We start from the raw sequence: 18,533 nt of genomic DNA on the forward strand, positions 1-18,533 counted from the left end.
CAACAGAGAGAGATGCCTTGGCCTCATGCATGTCAACATCAGAAGCTCCTCCTAAGTTTGCCTTACTCACCGCTTTAGCACACTCTGCCAATCCTGATGTCCTTGCCGTGTCCGAATCCTGGCTTAGGAAGGCCACCAAAAATTCTGAGATTTCCATACCCAACTATAACACTTTCCGTCAAGATAGAACTGCCAAAGGGGGAGGAGTTGCAATCTACTGCAGAGATAGCCTGCAAGTTCTGTATACTTTCCAGGTCTATGCCCAAACAGTTCGAACTTTCTAATTTTAAAAATTAATCTCTCCAGAAATAAGTCTCTCACTGTTGCCGCTGCTACCGCCCCCTCAGCTCCCAGCTGTGCCCTGGACACCATCTGTGAATTGATCGCTCCCCATCTAGCTTCAGAGTTTGTTCTGTTAGGTGACCTAAACTGGGATATGCTTAACACAGGCAGTCCTACAATCCAAGCTTTATGCCCTCAATCTCACACAAATCACAAGGAACCACCAGGTACAACCCTAAATCCGTAAACATGGGCACCCTAATAGACATTATCCTGACCAACCTGCCTCCAAATACACCTCTGCTGTCTTCAATCAAGATCTCAGCGATCACTGCCTCATTGCCTGTATCCGCCACGGGTCCGCGGTCAAACGACACCCCTCATCACTGTCAAACACTCCCTAAAACACTTCTGCGAGCAGGCCTTTCTAATCGACCTGGCCCGGGTACCCTGGAAGGATATTGACCTCATCCCGTCAGTTGAGGATGCCTGGTCATTCTTTAAATGTTACTTCTCACCATATTAGACAAGCATGCTCCGTTCAAAAAATGCAGAACCAAGAACAGATATAGCCCTTGGTTCACTCCAGACTGACTGCCCTCGACCAGCACAAAAACATCCTGTGGCGAACTGCAATAGCATCGAAGAGCCCCGCGATATGCAACTGTTCAGGGAAGTCAGGAACCAATACACGCAGTCAGTCGAGGAAAGCAAAGGCCAGCTTTTTCAAGCAGAAATTCGCATCCTGTAGCTCTAACTCCAAAAAGTTCTGGGATACTGTAAAGTCCATGGAGAACAAGAGCACCTCCTCCCAGCTGCCCACTGCACTGAGGCTAGGTAACACGGTCACCACCGATAAATCCGTGATAATCGAAGACTTCAACAAGCATTTCTCATGGCTGGCCATGCCTTCCTCCTGGCGACTCCAACCTTGGCCAACAGCCCCGACCCCCCCGCTGCTACTCGCCCAAGCCTCCCAGCTTCTCCTTTACCAATCCAGATAGCAGATGTTCTGAAAGAGCTGGAAAACCTGGACCCATCACAATCAGCTGGGCTTGACAATCTGGACCCCCTATTTCTGAAACTGTCCGCCGCCATTGTCGCACCCCCTATTACCAGCCTGTTCAACCTCTCCTTCGTATCATCTGAGATCCCAAGGATTGGAAAGCTGCCGCGGTCATCCCCTCTTCAAAGGGGGAGACACCCTGGACCCAAACTGTTACAGACCTATATCCATCCTGCCCTGCCTATCTAAGGTCTTCGAAAGCCAAGTCAACAAACGATCACTGACCATCTCGAATCCCACCGTACTTCTCCGCTGTGCAATCCGGTTTCCGAGCCGGTCACGGGGCACCTCAGCCACGCTCAAGGTACTAAACGACATCATAACCGCCATCGATAAAAGACATTACTGTGCAGCCGTCTTCATCGACCTGGCCAAGGCTTTCGACTCTGTCAATCACCATATTCTTATCGGCAGACTCAGTAGCCTCGTTTTTCTAATGACTGCCTTGCCTGGTTCACCAACTACTTTGCAGACAGAGTTCAGTGTGTCAAATCGGAGGGCATGTTGTCCGGTCCTCTGCAGTCTCTATGGGGGTACCACAGGGTTCAATTCTCGGGCCGACTCTTTTCTCTGTATACATCAATGATGTTGCTCTTGCTGCGGGCGATTCCCTGATCCACCTCTACGCAGACGACCACATTCTATATACTTCCGGCCCTTCCTTGGACACTGTGCTATCTAACCTCCAAACGAGCTTCAATGCCATACAACACTCCTTCCGTGGCCTCCAACTGCTCTTAAACGCTAGTAAAACAAATGCATGCTTTTCAACCGTTCGTTGCCTGCACCGCACGCCCGACTAGCATCACCACCCTGGACGGTTCCGACTAGAATATGTGGACATCTATAAGTACCTAGGTGTCTGGCTAGACTGCAAACTCTCCTTCCAGACTCATATCAAACATCTCCAATCCAAAATCAAATCAAGAATCGGCTTTCTATTCCGCAACAAAGCCTCCTTCACTCACGCCCGCCAAACTTACCCTAGTAAAACTGACTATCCTACCGATCCTCGACTTCGGCGATGTCATCTACAAAATAGCTTCCAACACTCTACTCAGCAAACTGGATGCAGTTTATCACAGTGCCATTCGTTTTGTTACTAAAGCACCTTATACGACCCACCACTGCGACCTGTATGCCCTAGTCGGCTGGCCCTCGCTACATGTTCGTCGTCAGACCCACTGGCTCCAGGTCATCTACAAGGCTATGCTAGGTAAAGTGCCGCCTTATCTCAGTACTGGTCACGATGGCTACACCCACCCGCAGCACGCGCTCCAGCAGGTGTATCTCACTGATCATCCCTAAAGCTAAAACCTCATTTGGACGCCTTTCCTTCCAGTTCTCTGCTGCCTGCGACTGGAACGAATTGCAAAAATCTCTGAAGTTGGAGACTTTTATCTCCCTCAACAACTTTAAAAATCTGCTATCCGAGCAGCTACCGATCGCTGCAGCTGTACATAGTCCATCTGTAAACTACCCACCCAATTTACCTACCTCACCCCCCATACTGCTTTTATTTTTTTACTTTTCTGCTCTTTTGCACACCAGTATCTCTTCTTGCAATGATCATCTGATGATTTATCACTCCAGTGTTAATCTGCTAAATTGTAATTATTCGATTTATTGCCTACCTCATGCCTTTTGCACACATTGTATATAGATTCTCTTTTTTTCTACCATGTTATTGACTTGTTTATTGTTTATCCATGTGTAACTCTGTGTTGTCTGTTCACACTGCTATGCTTATCTTGGCCAGGTCGCAGTTGCAAAGAGAACTTGTTCTCAACTAGCCTACCTGGTTAAATAAAGGTGAAATAAAAAAAATACAAATAAAAAATCAACAGCGGTGCAGTTCTTGACACAAACCGGTGCGCCTGGCACTTACTACCATAACCCTTCACCCTCTGAATGGCACACACACACAATACATGTCTCTGTTGTCTCAAGGCTTAACAATCCTTCTTTAACCTGTCTCCTCCCCTTCATCTACACTGATTGAAGTGGATTTAACAAGTGACATCAATAAGGGATCATAGCTTTCACCTGGATTCACCTGGTCAGTCTATGTTAGGGCTCTCCAACCCTGTTCCTGGAGAGGCTAGCATCCTGTAGCTTTTCACTCCAACCCTAATCTAGCAACCAGTTTCTAATAATCTAGCAACTAGCCTGCACCGTTCTGAGTGTTTTAGCTCTCAGGCTAATTGTGGGTGTATTTTAACTACCATGTTAATAGCTGTCCTGTGTGTGTACGTGCGTATGCATGCTGCGTGCTGCGTGTGTGTGTTGTGTGTGTGTGTGTGTTGTGTGTGGTGTGTGTGTGTGTGTGGGTTGTGTGGTTGTGTGTGTGTGTTGTGTGTGTGTGTGTGTGTGTGGTGTGTGTGTGTAGTCTTTCCGGGAGGAGCTGGATGTTCTGATCCAGACAGATGAAGAAGGGAGGCAGCAGCTCCAACCTCTGGGCTCTGAGGCAGATAGCTGACTACATGGCCTCTCAAGTCTCCCCTGCCGCCTTATCCACCTCCCCCTCCAGTACAGGTAATGTGTAGGTACACACACACACACACACACACACACACACACACACCACACACACACACACACACACACCACACACACACACACACACACACACACACACACGCATGGCCATGCGGACGCACATACACACACACACTCAGAAATAAAACATGCACACATAAATAAACATATTCATGGATGTACAGGTTCAAATACATATCAAATACATGTCTAACACCAAGACACAGACAAGTAAATCACCTGACCAAAAGATTAACAAACAAACACACAAGATAATGTTCTCTGATCTGCTATTGACTCCTCTCTACTTTCAATCTTTCCCTGTGTAGGCATGATGATGGTGACGCCCATCAATGACCTGCATGGCTCGGAGCCCAGCAGCATGGTGAAGGGAGAGAGGCTGATGCGCTGTAAACTAGCCAGTGTCCACCGCCTTCTGGACCTCTACGGCTGGGCCCAGCTCAGCCACACCTGCCTCACCGTGAGTAGACCTGCCTGGTTGACACACTCTTTTGGTCTTTCTTTCATTATTTTGCTTTGTTCTTTTAGAACCATATTGTGACAATGCAAAAAAGCACTACTGTCAAAAGAGATGGTTTTAGTAACATAATTACCATTACAATGTCCATGAGGGTAAAATTGTATGCAGGTTTTGAAACTTTGAAGCAGATACTTGACTATGCACTTATGGAACTAATTTTGAAAGGACAACATCACAGCTTTTTTGTCACTACTTAACTTTCTCTGTCTCTTTGTGCTTTCTATTTTTACATTTGGCCTCATTCTCTCTCTGTTTGTTTTTCTACCCATCCCTTCCTTATCTCTATCCCTCTCTCTGTTTGTAAAGTTTGATATCTGACAGAGTTGTGTGTGTGTTGTCTCCTGTCAGCTGCGTGTCAGTAAGGAACAGGAGCACTTCCTGGTTCCGCCCAATGGCTTGGCCTATGGTGAGGTCACTGCCTCTAGCCTGGTGAGTTCACTACTAATGTCGAAGATTTTTTATAACTAACCCAAGATAGACCAGAGTCTGTCGTTTCCAATGGGAGCAAAGGAYTCATAGTGGGCAGAACAAGCAAGGAGGTGGGCAGAGCGTTCAAGCATTTATTTTCATATTTCCATTAGGGAACACCTACTCTGTGAAGTGTGTGTGTGCAATAACTCAATTTCCCTTGCACTCCTTGTAAACAATGCACTTTTTTGAAGCTTTGGCAAAGGGTAAAGTCTACAAAACACAGTCCACTCTGTTACACAGTCCACTCTGTTACAGATAGTTTTGGAAACAGGAAATTGTATGGAGATCAAATGTTTCATCAATAAGAAAATTAGTAGAATGTCTGCCAACATCCGTCTCGCTCAATCTTCTCCCACTGCCGGCCACTGGGCTTCCTCTCATAACCATATTTGGTGGTGAGTGGAAACACCAACCYGATGCTTCACATTTATACCACTGGTGAAATATCTGTCTCATTGTTCTAACTGTGCTAACGATGCGCCACAGTCACAAAGGAAACTAAAGATGTCCACTTCATTGGAAAACAAATATTCAGTGATAAGTGTGCTGCTTGTTAACCCTGAACCATATTTGATATTGTATGATAAAACATAAGCTGATTTGTTTCTGGTTGACATAGATAAGTACTAATTATTCAGTCAACTTATTAAATAATGCTTTTGCTCACCTCAGTCACAGAATGTCTTCATCAAGCAACCTTTTTTTGTTTTGCTTTGCATTATAATAAAAATGGTAATATGCACTGTAATAGGACTGTAATAGGACTGTAATAGGACTGTAATAGGCATTACATAAATATATACAGGTGCTAGTTTTGTCAGGAACAACTAAGTATCCAAACGAGTGTAAAAACCAAATAGAACTCATCTCAGTGCTGCTGCTGGTGGTGTTGATGCGTAGTTGTCTCCTCCCAGGTGAAGGTGAACATCCTGGGGGAGGTGGTGGAGAGGGGCAGCACCCCCCTGGGGGTAGACCTGGGGTCCTTCAGCCTTCACTCAGCCATTTACTCCACCCGGCCAGACGTACGCTGTCTGCTGCACCTGCCACACCCCCGCCACTACCGCTGTGAGGCACCCACACCTTCACACACCACACACACACACACACACACACACACACACACACACACACACACACACACACACACACACACACACACACACACACACACACACACACACACACACACACACACACACACACACACACACTTGTTGCACATCTGTAATTAGTTTAGAATGTTTTTTTCTAATGGAGTGGAGTCCTAGGACTCACCCGGTAGTAGTACTCCTGCACTTGAGATTTGGAGGTGTGTTGGTAGAGCATGGAGCTTGCAACACAAGGGTTGTGGGTTCGATTTCCACGGGGGACAAGTACGAAAAATGTATCCACTCACTACTGTAAGTCGCTCTGGATAAATGACTAAAATGTACAGTAATAATAGGTATAATATAACAATGTATTAGATGACAATATAAGATTAGGCGTCATGAAAAACCATGCTAAATCCTACTGTGACTTATAGTTAGTTGTCTGTGTGTGCAGGTGTCAGCCATGAAGTGTGGCCTCCTGCCGCTGTCCCATGAGGCTTTGCTGGTGGGTGAGGTAGCGTACTACGACTACAACAGGCTGATGGAGGACGAGGAGGACAGAGTGGGGCTCCAGAAGAGCCTAGGGCCCACCTGTAAGGTGAGGACATTACAGCAGAACAAGGGGTTAATGTGACATGCTTGTGATTTAGTTCTGATACTGCTCATTTGCTGCTTGAGACAAATATCTCCAATAATAGGGAAAACATAAGCTCAATTTACTATATTTTTTGTGAAACCATAAGAATTGTGATGACAGGGTCAAAGAAAAATAAGAGTGTACAGTCGTGGCCAAAAGTTTTGAGAATGACACAAATATTAATTTCCACAAAGTTTGCTGCTTCAGTGTCTTTAGATATTTTTGTCAGATGTTACTATGGAATACTGAAGTATAATTACAAGCATTTCATAAGTGTCAAAGGTTTTTATTGACAATTACATGAAGTTGATGCAAAGAGTCAATATTTGCAGTGTTGACCATTCTTTTTCAAGACCTCTGCAATCCGCCCTGGCATGCTGTCAATTAACTTCTGGGCCACATCCTGACTGATAGCAGCCCATTCTTGCATAATCAATGCTTGGAGTTTGTCAGAATTTGGGTGTCCACCCGGGTGTCCACCCGCCTCTTGAGGATTGACCACAAGTTCTCAATGGGATTAAGGTCTGGGGAGTTTCCTGGCCATGGACCCAAAATATTGATGTTTTGTTCCCCAAGCCACTTAGTTATGGCAAGGTGCTCCATCATGCTGGAAAAGGCATTGTTCATCACCAAACTGTTCCTGGATGGTTGGGAGAAGTTGCTCTCGGAGGATGTGTTGGTACCATTCTTTATTCATGGCTGTGTTCTTAGGCATAATTGTGAGAGCCCACTCCCTTGACTGAGAAGCAACCCCACACATGAATGGTCTCAGGATGCTTTACTGTTGGCATGACACAGGACTGATGGTAGCGCTCACCTTGTCTTCTCCGGACAAGCTTTTTTCCGGATGCCCCAAACAATCGGAAATTGGATTCATCAGAGAAAATGACTTTACCCCAGTCCTCAGCAGTCCAATCCCCGTACCTTTTGCAGAATATCAGTCTGTCCCTGATGTTTTTCCTGGATAGAAGTGGCTTCTTTGCTGCCCTTCTTGACACCAGGCCATCCTCCAAAAGTATTCGCCTCACTGTGCGTGCAGATGCACTCACATCTGCCTACTGCCATTCCTGAGCAAMCTCTGTACTGGTGGTGCCCCGATCCCGCAGCTGAATCAACTTTAGAAGACGGTCCTGGTGCTTGCTGGACTTTCTTGGGCGCCCTGAAGCCTACTTCACAACAATTGAACCGCTCTCCTTGAAGGTCTTGCTGATCCGATAAATGGTTGATTTAGGTGCAATCTTACTGGCAGCAATATCCTTGCCTGTGAAGCCCTTTTTGTGCAAAGCAATGATGACGGCACGTGTTTCCTTGCAGATAACCATGATGGACAGAGGAAGAACAATGATTCCAAGCACCACCCTCCATTTGAAGCTTCCAGTCTGTTATTCAAACTCAATCAGCATGACAGAGTGATCTCCAGCCTTGTCCTCGTCAACACCCACACCTGTGTTAATGAGAGAATCACTGACATGTCAGCTGGTCCTTTTGTGGCAGGGCTGAAAAGCAGTGGAAATGTTTTTMGGGGATTCAGTTCATTTGCATGGCAAAGAGGGACTTTGCAATGACTTGCAATTCATCTGATCACTCGTCATAACATTCTGGAGTATATGCAAATTGCCATCATACAAACTGAGGCAGCAGACTTTGTGAAAATTTATATTTGTGTCATTCTCAAAACTTTTGGCCACGACTGTATGTACTCTGAGGTTACTAGAGGGTTGCACTATAAGTGTTTTTTCACTTGCTGAAGTCTATCTTTATTCCTAGGTGCTGGTGCTTCGAAACCATGGTATTGTGGCCCTGGGGGAGTCAGTGGAAGAGGCTTTCTACACCATCTACCACATCCAGGCTGCCTGTCAGATCCAGGTACAGAGACACACATACTGACATCCATCCAGCCTGCTCCATCCTGCCAAAGGCTTGGGGCACAACTCTGACTGCCCCATTGAGAGAGAGTGAGAGAACTCCCAGACTCATAGCTCAGTGACTGTGTGTGCACGAGAGAGAGAAACAAAGAGAGCTAAAGAGAGAGAGAGAGAGAGAGAGAGAGAGAGAGAGAGAGAGAGAGAGAGAGAGAGAAAGAGAGAGAGAGAGAGAGAAAGAGAGAGCAAGAGAGAGAGAGAGAGAGAGAGAGAGAGAGAGAGAGAGAGAGAGAGAGAGAGAGAGAGAGAGAGAGAACTGCCAGAATGTTAGCTCGTTGACTTTGTGTGTATGTGTAAGAGAGAGAGTGATAGCATTCGCATGAACAGCTTTGGCAGTTTCACGCCTGATTGCTTGTCCTTGCCTTAGTACCCTTGTACTGTGACTGTTGTATGTGCAGTACTGTAACTGTACGCTTGCCAAACACTAAGCATAACACACTGCTGCAATCCTGTGTTGTGCTGACAGGTGTCAGCATTGTGCAGTGCTGGAGGAGAGCAGAACCTGATCATGCTGGACCGCTCCATCCCACAAACCCATCGCTGCAGGCACCGTGGGCTGGGCCGGTCTACCTCGGCCCCTGACCAAGAGTCGACCGGGAGCACGAGTTTGAGGCTCTCATGAGGACCCTGGACACTCGGTGAGATCACAACACAGAAACAAATGTACAATGCTGCAAGCATTCTCAATGTAGTGGAATGATTTACAATGGTGCAAAAATTCTCAAAGTATTGTAATGGGGACAGTCATTAAGAATAGGGCAGGTATAATGTTCTTTAAGACGTGCACTAAAATAGATATCTCTCCCCCTACCTTAATGAATTAACATCCACCATAAACAGTACTTAGAAAATCCAGAAAATAACAGTGGTCCAGACACAGGTCTAACCTACTTTAAACTTCAGGGTGGGGATCATATGGATCACTTGTACCCCTGGACATTGGACATTGACAATACATCAGTCAGACACACAGTACTGGACATGACAGGGACATTACACATTAAACCTCCCTCTCCCCACCCTCCAGGGTTACCGTACCGGCTACGCCTACCGCTTCCCCGTGCTGCTGGAGCGCTCTCGGACACGGAGAGGGTGGAGGTACCCGCCACGGTCCACCCTTCCAGTTTTAGGAGGAGGGGGCACCCGTTACCCCGCCAGCACCCCTACGCCCAGCCGCAGCAGCAGGCGAAGACACGCTGGCTCAACACCCCCAACTCCTACCTGAGGTAAAGGACCAAGCCAGCCCGGACAACCAGCACACCACAGTAAGTACCTGAGAGCTAGCCAGCCCCGGACATCAGCACCACAGTACAGTACCCGAGAGCTAGGCCAGCCCTGGACATCAGCACACCACAGTAAGTACCTGAGAGCTAGGCCAGCCCCGGACATCAGCAACACCACAGTAAGTACCCGAGAGCTAGGCCAGCCCTGGACACTAGACACCCAGTAAGTGCCTGAGAGCTAGGCCAGCCCCGGACACCAGCACACCACAGTAAGTACCTGAGAGCTAGGCCAGCCCCGGACACCAGCACACCACAGTAAGTACCTGAGAGCTAGGCTAGCCCCGGACATCAGCACATCACAATAAGGAGGGCCTTAGTAGAGTGGGGGACTAGCGGCCTGTCCAGGGGTGTACTTGCACATCAAGCTGCCTCTCAATACAGAAACAGGAGATAGGCTACTGCCCTATGGGCCGGTCTAGCTCGGACAAGGCTTTCTTTCTTACTTAGTTTCAGAGGGGGACTGGGGAGGAACCTAGGAGGTAGTACATAGACTAGTACCACTACCTCCTTTGTGTCCATTCTCAATCTCTGTTGTCAAATCAATGTTCATTCCAACATTTATGCTAACTGGTAATGGATACTACACTGAACAAAAATATAAACACAACATAAATAAATAAATAAAATGAAAGATCCCAGACATTTTCCATACGCACAAAAAGCTTATTTTGTACACAAATTAGTTTACGTCCCTCTTAGTGAGCATTTCTTCTTTGCCAAGATAATCCATCCCCCTGACAGGTGTGGCATATCAAGAAGTTGATTAAACAGCGTGATCATTACACAGGTGCACCTTGTGCTAGTGGCAATAAAAGGCCACTCTAAAATATTTTGTTTTGTCACACAACACAATGCCACAGATGTCTCAAGTTTTGAGGGAGCGTGCAATTGCCATGCTGACTGCAGGAATGCCCACCAGAGCTTTTGCCAGAGAATGTAATGTTAATTTCTCTATCATAAGTCGCCTCCAATGTCGTTTTAGAGAATTTGGCAGCACGTCCAACCGCCCTCGCAACCGCAGACCACATGTAACCACGCCAACCCAGAACCTCCGATTCCAGCTTCTTCACCTGCGGTATCGTCTGAGACCAACCACCTGGACAGCTGATGAAACTGTGGGTTTGCACAACCAAATAATTTCTGCACAAACTGTCAGAAACCATCTCAGGGATCTGCATGTGCTCGTTGTCCTCACTAGGGTCTTGACCTGACTGTAGTTCGGCGTRGTAACCGATTTCAGTGTGCAAATCCTCACCTTCGATGGCCACTGGCAGGCCGGAGAAGTGTACTCTTCACAGATTAATCCCGGTTTCGACTGCACCAGCCAGATGGCAGACAGCATGTATGGTGTCGTGTGGGTGAAGGGTTTGCTGATGTCAATGTTGTGAACAGAGTACCCCATGGTGGTGGTGGGGTTATGGTATGGGCAGGCCTAAGCTACAGACAATGAATGCAATTGCATTTTATCAATGGCAATTTGAATGCACAGAGATACCGTGACGAGATCCTGAGGCCCATTGTCGTGCCATTCATCCACTGCCATCACCTCATTTTTCAGCTTGATAATGCATGGACCCATGTTGCAAGGATCTGTACACAATTCCTGGAAGCTTAAAATGTCCCAGTTCTTCCATGGCCTGCATACTCACAGACATGTCACCCATTGAGCATGCTCTGGATCGACGTGTACGACAGTGGGACAACATTCCACAGGCCACAATCAACAGCCTGATCAACTTTATGCGAAGGAGATGCATTAGGCAAATGGTGGTCACACCAGATACTGACTGTTTTTCTGATCCACGCCCCTACATTTTTTAAGGTATCTGTGACCAATAGATGCATATCTGTATTCCCAGTCATGTGAAATCCATAGACTTGGGCCTAATGAATTTATTTGAACTGACTGATTTCCTTATATGAACTGTAACTCAGTAAGATCTTTGAAATTGTTGCATGTTGCGTTTAGATTTTTGTTCAGTGTAATCTAACAGATTTACATTGTTGTTTTTATTTCGAATATCTATTATATTAGCATTTCCACAAAGGAATATGAATAACAGATGTAGCCTTTAACAGCTATTAAAAGCTATGCGTGTGCCACTAATTCATGTGTGCATGAAAAGGAGAGTTATTTAAAAACAGGCTGTTTGCTATAATAGTTCAGGGAAAGAGATGGCTACAGAGAGCTCCAGCAATGGAGTCCTTTCAGACAGAACAATACCAGGCAGGCAGAGACCCTCATACACCAGGCAGGGGGAGGAGACTAGCTCTCCCCCTTTCTCTCTCTCCATCTCTCTCTCCTCTTCTGTACCTCCCACTCTCTCTTTCTCTTGTCCTCTGCATTGCAGGGGAATGCCCAGTGCTGGTGTTGATTACTGCAGTGCTGAGTCTGCCCTCTGGTGGTGGAAAGGAAAGGCATGATAGTGATGTTTCTGTCCATCTGTCTGAGAACACGTGTGATAATAATAACACTGCATAAAAAATGACAACAACAACACTGTATTAAAATAATGGTTTAAAAAGATGGCTATGATTTTATTAAAACATGAATGCAGAGTCAAGCAGCCAAGGCTGTTTATATACAATAGAATATCAGGAGGATGTCCTTCAAGAAAGACACATTGCCCAGCCAAATGCCATTCTCTCTCTCTCATTTAAGAGAAACTTTAAGAGAAATGTCAATTTGTTTTTGTAATTGAAAGCACAAATGTGTTGATGGAGGAAAACCATTTGAAGCAATGTTTATGGTATGTTTATGGGATGGGTAATGCTGCAGAACTCCTGACCTGTAACACTGTCATCTCCCCTTCCTTAGTGGCTGAAGACAGAGGAGATGCAACAAGGTAGTGGAGCCATCAAGATTGAGAACTCAAATCAGTTTGTTCCTCTTTTTACCAACCCTCAAGAGGTGCTGGAAACACGAAATAAGGTACTTCTGCCTTAATGCTCTCAGTAAGCCACGATGTCACAGTATGGATATACCACAGGGATCGCATGGTTTGGTTCTGGGTTTTCAGCCTTTCGGGTTGTTGTTGATGTTGTTGTTTATCTCCAGATCAGGCAGCAGAACCGGCAGGACATGAAAACAGCAGGACCCCAGTCCCAAGTACTAGCCGGTGTCATAACGGATGATAGTCCACCGGTAAGGATCAAGTACTAGGCCTACAGTGCTGTGGTTAATGGCTAGTGCAGGAGAATGTGTAAATGCTTGTTTTTTACGTTTTGATTTGATGTACTGTATTTCTGTCTTTCACGTTAAACTGAGGCCCTGTGTTGGGTTGGGGCCTTCAGGGTGGTGGACCCTTGGTGGCAGGGCCCGGCGACCAAGCTACAGTATATTGTGTGCAAGTAAAGAGAGCTCTACATTATTATTATTATTATTATTGTTATGTAATGAATTCTATGGAGGCTGTGCTGTTGCTGTGTGTATATGTACAGTATGTACTGTATATGTGTAGATGTACAGTTGAAGTCGGAAGTTTGCATACACTTAGGTTGGAGTCATTAAAACTCATTTTTCAATCTCTCCGCACATTTCTTGTTAATAAACTAAAGTTTTGGGTACTCGGTTAGGACATCTACTTTGTGCATGACACAAGTCATTTTTCCAACAATTGTTTACAGACAGATTATTTCACTTTTAATTCACTGTATCACAGTTCCAGTGGGTCAGATGTTTACATACACTAAGTTGACTGTGCCTTTAAACAGCTTGGAAAATTCCAGAAAATGGTGTCATGGCTTTAGAAGCTTCTGATAGGCTAATTGACATAATTTGAGTCAATTGGAGGTTTACCTGTGGATATATTTCAAGGCCTACCTTCAACCTCAGTGCCTCTTTGCTTGACATCATGGGAAAATCAAAAGAAATCAGCCAAGACCTCAGAAAGAAAACTGTAGACCTCCACAAGTCTGGTTCAAAGATCGTACTTTTTGGAGAAATGTCCTCCGGTCTGATGAAACAAAAATAGAACTGTTTGGCCATAATGACCATCGTTATGTTTGGAGGAAAAAGGGGTAGGCTTGCAAGCCGAAGAACACCATCCCAACCGTGAAGCACGGGTGGCAGCATCATGTTGTGGGGGTGCTTTGCTGCAGGAGGGACTGGTGCACTTCACAAAATAGATGGCATCATGAGGTAGGAAAATTATGTGGATATATTGAAGCAACATCTCAAGACATCAGTCAGGAAGTTAAAGCTTGGTCGCAAATGGGTCTTCCAAATGAACAATGACCCCAAGCATACTTCCAAAGTTGTTACAAAATGGCTTAAGGACAACAAAGTCAAGGTATTGGAGTGGCCATCACAACGCCCTGACCTCAATCCTATAGAAAATTTGTGGGCAGAACTGAAAAAGCGTGTTGGAGCAAGGAGGCCTACAAACCTGACTCAGTTACACCAGCCCTGTCAGGAGGAATGGGCCAAAACTCACCCAACTTATTGTGGGAAGCTTGTAGAAGGCTACCTGAAACGTTTGACCCAAGTTAAACAATTTAAAGGCAATGCTACCAAATACTAATTGAGTGTATGTAAACTTCTGACCCACTGGGAATGTGATGAAAGAAATAAAAACTGAAATTAATCATTCTCTCTACTGTTATTCTGACATTTCACATTCTTAAAATAAAGTGGTGATCCTAACTTACCTAAGACAATTTTTACGAGGATTAAATGTCAGGAATTGTGAAGAACTGAGTTTAAGGTGTATGTGAACTTCCGACTTCAACTGTATGTGTGTGGTTGTTTACATTTGTTTCCAAACCCATTCAAATTAAATATTATTWAAAAAATATATAAAAACTGAGGCCCTGTGGTCTTGTCGCAAGAGATGTGATGATTAACCTGTTGTCCTGGTTAAATAAAATTCCTAACCCAGCTGCAGAAGCTGCTTTGACCGCCTAACCATCCCCACTAATCATCCCACTCCCCTGCTTCTCATTGTATCATTCATTAATTAATMAATTCAACCCCTCACCTTCCACCCTGCTACTCTTCCCCAGGTCCAGAAAAATCTGCACGTTGCTGTAAAAATGTGTGCTCTCAGTCAACAAGGTAAACAAATAAATAAGATGGTCTGAGAAGACATGAACCATGAAGACAAACCAATGAGCTCTCTTGGGAGCAAACACAAAGAAGACTTGGAAGACTTAGCAACCTACATCTTTTCTGGGTAGTCATTATTTGGGTGTTGAAACTGAAATGAGATGGGGAAACCCCTTGGGTTGACAATGATTAACAAAACCACAGAAATTATAATATCCTTCCCTTCTCCTTTTCATCCTAGTCTCCAGACCCGGCAGAACTTGCAAAACTTGAGCCGGAGACCCCCAACCCATTTAACCAGCTGACAGACAAGGAGCTGGAGGAGTACCGCAAGGAGGTGCAGAGGAAAGCAGAAGGTCACAGAGATGGTAAGTGCACTGCTACAGATAGAGATCTTAATTTGAACTATATTGTCACAGCAAAATAATCCTTCAGCAATAGAATTTTAACATTTAGTCCATAATGTTGCTTGATCAGTGGTTAGGTTATTACCTGGCTAAAAGTAAGCTACATGAAATGTGCAATACTGTTAATGTAACAGTGTTAGTGTGGGTTTTCAGTGAATTTATGTAAATCACGAAGCTCACAAGCTCACGGTGCAGGAAAATTCTCAGCAACAAAAGAGTGATCAAATTAAGATCCTATATCTGTACCAGAAGCTATCCCTCACTTACACTTTGCATGTGGTTTACACTATCCCTCTCTCCAAATGTTGCCTTAATTACTTACACCTGCTCCTATCTCTCTTGCTCGCTATACTTACAGCACTGTAACCTCAGACTGTACAGTTAATGTGTCTTTCTTTCTTTCACCTATTCCTAATTCATTCCTAACTCTGCCTCACAACTCTTGCACATTGCTGACTAGAATTAGCTCTATGTACTCCTCACCCCACACTGGCTGTCTCTCTATGTTCTCCTGTGTCTGTCTGTCTGTCTGTCTGTCTGTCTGTCTGTCTGTCTGTCTGTCTGTCTGTCTGTCTGTCTGTCTGTGTCTGTTCGTCTGTCGTCTCGTCTACGCTGTCGTCTGGTCTGTCTGTCTGTCTGTCTGTCTGTCTGTCTGTCTGTCTGTCTGTCTGTCTGCTGTCTGTTGTCTGTCTGTCTGTCTGTCTGTCTGTCTGTCTGTCTGTCTGTCCTGTCTGTCTTGTCTGTCTGCTGGTCTGTCTGTCTGCTGTCTGTCTGTCTGTCTGTCTGTCTGTCTGTCTGTCTGTCTGTCTGTCTGTCTGTCTGTCTGTCTGTCTGTGCTCTGTCTGTCGCTCCTGTCTGTCTGTCTGTCTGTCTGTCTGTCTGTCTGTCTGTCTGTCTGTCTGTCTGTCTGTCTGTGCGTGCGTGCGTGCGTGCGTGCGTGCGTGCGTGCGTGCGTCAGTAGGGGATGAGGTGGAGAACAAGAAGGAGTCTCCCCCAGCCATCTCCCCCACCAACAACCCTCACCCCTGCAACCCTCCACCCTCAGGTGAGACTCGGCCGGGAGTGCTGAACACACTCAGCTGTCTCTGCTTGCTTTGCATACAGGAGAGAAGGACTGCTCAAATTCCTACATGATAATATGCGGGACCCTGTACTGTTGCCTCCACTATGTGCCTCTTCAACTGCTCATTGACAATGCCTGTTGCGCTGACAGTCACTAAATGTGGGCATCAGTATAGGTGATATGAAATATTTCCTAAAATATTTAAATCCAAATTGAGATGTGTAACTTGGACTTTTGCATTAAACATGCATTGATATCAATGCATGGAGTGATGTGCATGAATCTCAATTAGAACAATATTGTATAAGAATTTCAATGTCTGAGTAACATGGGATTTCAGTTCTGATGATGTGAGGTTTGGTGGTGGTTGTTGTTGTTGTTTTTGTAAATGTGCCACATTTCAGCGCTGTCTTGTGACGGCCATCTGTCTCCACACCTACTGTATGTACCCCTCTCCTTCGGTCTCTGTCTTCGTCTTTGTCTATGTTCGTCTGTCTACACTGACTAATAGGGCACCCCTCTGGTACTGAGATATTGTTTCAATAGTAAGTACTGAGAAACAAACTGTAAGAAGTTGTTGCACTCTCAATAGCCAAGCATGTTGGGCACAACTGCAATGACATGACATGTCTGCTGTGTACTGTTCCATGCTGATAACACAAACAAAGCCATTTAATCTGATTGCATTTCTTTCTTTGTTTTGTTTTACGCCAATTATCCAACAAGATGAGACTAAGACAGCCTCCACGGCAGTGCAGAATGGGAATGGAGAGGAGGAGAAGCAGACCACGGAAGAGCTGGAGAAAGGGATGAAGGCTTTGTCTACCAATGACACTTCTACACCCCCAGCTGTGCCACTCGCTAAACTGCCCAGCAACACCCCTGAGGGATCCCCATCCAAGTCCCCCTCCAAGAAGAAAAAGAAGTTCAAGGCCCCCTCATTTCTAAAGAAGAGCAAGAAGAAAGAGCAGAAAGAGAAAGCTGAAACTTGAGGGGACATGTAAAATGCTTCTGACACAAACCACTCCATTTCTAGCCACATACACAGAGGCAAACACACTCACTCAAGTTTCCTAAAAGTATGGTTCAGTCCCTCTCATCACGTCTTTGTGCCCACCCGCTTCTATCTATTCTATCAAACAATTTGTTAAAACATTACTTGTTTTTGTGCATAGGATTTAGAAGTAATTCTAATTCTATGTTTTTTTTGCAATATTGTTTCTCTACAACTCACACATGATCATGAAACAATCTACAACAATGCAAAATGAAATAGAATCAACAACACTCCAACTGAATTATGCACCCCTTATTTATGATGAGAAGTAATGCACTTGACACGTATATGCATATAAACCAATGTTGCATTGAAGCATCCTCATAGSCACCCCCTGGTCTTGTCATATTTATTTGTTTTTAATAGTCAGATGAAGGTCACAGGTATGTACAGTAATGCGAGCACAGGTGCAGTATATGTAGAATTATGCAGGTATAATAATGTGCTCTTTTTGGCAGAAGTCTTGTTCCATTTAAACAAACTATTCAAGGCATAGACAGCAGGGGAAAAAAGAAAATAAATACTTACAAAATGTAATTCCCAACATTAACCTGAAAGCTATAAATGCCACTAATACCAAGCAAGGATATGATATACGCATTATGGAATAAACTTGTTGCTTGATGTTGCAAACTGAAGCCCAACTAAAAGGCACTAAACATTCCACTTATCCCCAAAATTGTATTTGAAATATGTGTACAAAATACGTCTTTACAGCTGTAATTATTTTTATGATCAGTAGCTGTTATCTAAATGCTGATGTGTGATATCTTTTTTTAATGTATTATTTACATTATCTACATATTAGAATGTAAAGTGAAAAGTTCCAAGGTTAAAATGTACCAGTCATTAAATATTAAGTTGATTTCAATCCAGTTTGGTTTGATCTGTTATTTGTTTGTTAACCTAGCAACTGTACTTTACTTGATCATATGAGTGTCAGGTACAGTAAAGTCCAGTTCTAGTTCTGATACTTAGGGAAAATAATATTCTTAATGTTTGCCGACATATATATATATATTATTTTTTAATGCATCTTGGTTAGATATGTTTTTGTTTATAACGACATCGGGAAATGTTTTATTGTATACTCTCGAGTCCTATTCTCTCTTCTCGCCTCTTGCTCAA

At 44.7% G+C, this 18,533-nt stretch overlaps 1 pseudogene; it reads left to right on the forward strand.

Annotated features, from left to right (window-relative positions):
- LOC111957556 (beta-adducin-like) overlaps positions 1-18,276 on the forward strand; it is a 30,627-nt pseudogene extending 12,351 nt beyond the window's left edge.
- The last annotated feature ends 257 nt before the right edge of the window (positions 18,277-18,533 follow it).

Source organism: Salvelinus sp. IW2-2015, linkage group LG33 (assembly GCF_002910315.2).
Source record: "Salvelinus sp. IW2-2015 linkage group LG33, ASM291031v2, whole genome shotgun sequence".
NCBI lineage: Eukaryota > Metazoa > Chordata > Actinopteri > Salmoniformes > Salmonidae > Salvelinus > Salvelinus sp. IW2-2015.